This window comes from Oncorhynchus clarkii, unplaced genomic scaffold (genome assembly GCF_045791955.1).
Source record: "Oncorhynchus clarkii lewisi isolate Uvic-CL-2024 unplaced genomic scaffold, UVic_Ocla_1.0 unplaced_contig_10529_pilon_pilon, whole genome shotgun sequence".
Taxonomy (NCBI): Eukaryota; Metazoa; Chordata; class Actinopteri; order Salmoniformes; family Salmonidae; genus Oncorhynchus; species Oncorhynchus clarkii.
This window is the reverse complement of record NW_027261119.1, coordinates 222,578-226,246: the sequence shown is the minus strand read 5'-3', so window position 1 is coordinate 226,246 and position 3,669 is coordinate 222,578. Positions and strand designations below refer to the sequence as shown.

The 3,669-nt window shown below is 36.8% G+C and overlaps 1 long non-coding RNA gene across 1 annotated transcript; it reads left to right on the top strand.

The window, feature by feature from the left end:
• The first annotated feature begins 1,355 nt into the window (after positions 1-1,355).
• Positions 1,356-3,308, top strand: LOC139404939 (uncharacterized). Its single transcript, XR_011633856.1, has 4 exons — positions 1,356-1,461; positions 1,899-1,955; positions 2,596-2,715; positions 2,850-3,308. It is a non-coding gene; the product is annotated as an uncharacterized lncRNA (long non-coding RNA).
• The last annotated feature ends 361 nt before the right edge of the window (positions 3,309-3,669 follow it).

Below are 3,669 nucleotides of genomic sequence, written 5' to 3'. Positions count from 1 at the left end.
AACTATATAAATATATGACAGGACTGTGTAACAGTTAACTATATAAATATATGACAGGACTGTGTAACTATATAAATATATGACAGGACTGTGTAACAGTTAACTATATAAATATATTACAGGACTGTGTAACTATATAAATATATGACAGGACTGTGTAACAGTTAACTATATAAATATATGACAGGACTGTGTAACTATATAAATATATGACAGGACTGTGTAACTATATAAATATATTACAGGACTGTGTAACAGCTAACTATATAAATATATGACAGGACTGTGTAACTATATAAATATATGACAGGACTGTGTAACAGTTAACTATATAAATATATGACAGGACTGTGTAACTATATAAATATATGACAGGACTGTGTAACTATATAAATATATGACAGGACTGTGTAACAGTTAACTATATAAATATATGACAGGACTGTGTAACTATATAAATATATGACAGGACTGTGTAACTATATAAATATATTACAGGACTGTGTAACAGTTAACTATATAAATATATGACAGGACTGTGTAACTATATAAATATATGACAGGACTGTGTAACAGTTAACTATATAAATATATTACAGGACTGTGTAACAGTTAACTATATAAATATATGACAGGGCTGTGTAACAGCTAACTATATAAATATATGACAGGGCTGTGTAACAGTTAACTATGTAAATATATGACAGGGCTGTGTAACAGTTAACTATGTAAATATATGACAGGACTGTGTAACAGTTAACTATATAAATATATGACAGGGCTGTGTAACTATATAAATATATGACAGGACTGTGTAACTATATACATATATGACAGGACTGTGTAACTATATACATATATGACAGGACTGTGTAACTATATAAATATATGACAGGACTGTGTAACTATATAAATATATGACAGGACTGTGTAACTATATAAATATATGACAGGACTGTGTAACTATATAAATATATGACAGGGCTGTGTAACTATATAAATATATGACAGGACTGTGTAACTATATACATATATGACAGGACTGTGTAACTATATACATATATGACAGGACTGTGTAACTATATACATATATGACAGGACTGTGTAACTATATAAATATATGACAGGACTGTGTAACTATATAAATATATGACAGGACTGTGTAACTATATAAATATATGACAGGACTGTGTAACTATATAAATATATTAATATATATGAATTTAAAGAAGTGTATGTTTAGTTAGACTGGTCTTGCTTCTAGTGATGCATTTCACAGAAAATATATTTATGGATGATCATTTTCAAAGGTTAATTTGTGAGGGTTTGTGTTTGCAACAGTCTTTGCAGATGACGAGCGGTCTACTCAGTGTTGCAGTAGGAGTTGTGTTTGCTGCCACTCGGGATGCGAGCCAGTCCCTTTTAACCACGTTCAGAGTGGCGCCCTTCACGGGACTACTAGTGAGTAGCGGTAGCATTGTCTTTTAATCGCTACATCTTATTTGTTTAAACGTCGAGGATCCCTTTGGAAATACTGAAAGTCTTCTGATGAAGGTTTTCAAGAGTACTCCTCTGGCGTCAAATTCACAGCTTGTTGGATGCATATATTGTTTTTACCCACAATTCAATAGCATTGACTGTAATTTAAGGGTGAATATGTTTACACGAAATTCTGAATGTCATATTCTCATTTAAGTGTGTGATTTTGCTTGATCATGTAACTATCACTAAATTATAATTTAAGCAATTAAGTCAAATCAATTAGTAAAAAACTGTTCAGCTAAATTTCTGTTCATTAAGCAATAGTAAAATATTGATTAGCGCACTTATAAAACCTATTGATAATTGCTGTCAATGTGAGGACCATTAAATGTGATCCTTCTCTTCTCTCTCCTCAGTTCTTCATCGCTGGGTTGTTATCCAACCTGTTGTTCAAATTCCCCAGACTATTACCTGTGAGTCAATAGTTTTACCTGTGAGTCAATAGTTTTACCTGTGAGTCAATAGTTTTACCTGTGAGTCAATAGTTTTACCTGTGAGTCAATAGTTTTACCTGTGAGTCAATAGTTTTACCTGTGAGTCAATAGTTTTACCTGTGAGTCAATAGTTTTACCTGTGAGTCAATAGTTTTACCTGTGAGTCAATAGTTTTACCTGTGAGTCAATAGTTTTACCTGTGAGTCAATAGTTTTACCTGTGAGTCAAATGCAGAAATACCCAGCGGGCAAAACAGGTTGAACGACAACCAGATTAACGTCATAATCGCCTGCATTGGAACCAGTTTTGCCCCCTGGGTAGATTAGATTAAAATAGATTAGTTTAGATTAGAAAACCTTTACACCATAAAATGTACATTGGGATACAGACAAAATTACAAACTAAAAAACAACAGATCAGCAAGGAGTTAAATCTTTTAATTGATTAAAGATGAAAACATTTGTTAATACATTGACTGTTCTGATATTCATGTTTAAATTAGACTAGATTTACTACAAACCTTGATTGAATCCTTGGCTTTGATGAGTTTTATTTCATGTTAACACACTTTAGCCGATAGTAGAAGATCCATGTAACACTCTGTCTTATGAACCGGTAGGTCTGCCTGTGTGTCAACATCGGCAGCATGGTCGTAGCAGTAGTTGGAGGAGTGTTGATATGCGTTGACTTGGGCATGGACATGCCTACCTGGAATCCCAATGTTCAACATCATATAAAGGTAATTTGTTCTAAAAGTAGATAGTTTTTTCTCATCAAAGTTGCCGTAGTGTAGTAATGGGATGTGGCAGCATCCTGCTTGATGAAGGTCTGTCCCTGACACTTTTCTTATGCCTGTTTGTGTTTCTGTAACAGCTGGAGGTGCTGATGCTCTGTGTGTTGGTCATGGAGGTGACCCTCTCTGCTGTCCTCTCCTTCTGGATCCGGGGAGCCAAACGCAGCCATTCACTGTGACCTGTTATCTGTCTGCCAGCTGTTCATGGACGACCACATCCAAATATATTGACGTTTAAAAAATGAAATGATAGTGAGCGAGGAAGACAATGGGGGAAGATATGCTGTGTCAAAGGGCAGCGCCGCAGTAAAGGGACTTATCATTATAATGTCGTCTCTACTTGATTGTAAATGAACTAACATCTGCATTTCCGGGATAGAGAGTACTCTAAAAACTGTTTAGCTTTGACCATCAGTATGTGCCTCAATGTATGAGAAAGTACAGCAGCCTCAGATATCTTTACCCACTATCCAGCCTATGTAGGCCAGCGGTGAGTCCTCATCAAGGGGCTTGATGAGGACTCACCGCCCCTACACCCATCTGTGGGTTTTAGAGTACTGTCTCAACCTCGGTGATTGCCTGCCTGCCTGCCTGCCTGCCTGCTACGAGTCCTGTCTGTGTGGTTCTTTCTGACCAGGCTGGTTGTGGTCTAACTCTGCTGCGTAGCTACACACACATGCACGCACGCACGCATGCACGCACACACACAGTGTAGCTACACACTCCACTCAGACTGAGAACAACAGTCTTGTGGTCAAAACTAGAATGCGTCCCAAATGGCACCCTATTCCCTATTTAGTGCATAACTTCTGACCAGGGCAGGGTAGTGCACAACAATGTAGGGAATAGGGTGCCATTTGGGACACGGACATATTGTGTTCTCGGAGGTGTCGAGGCAAC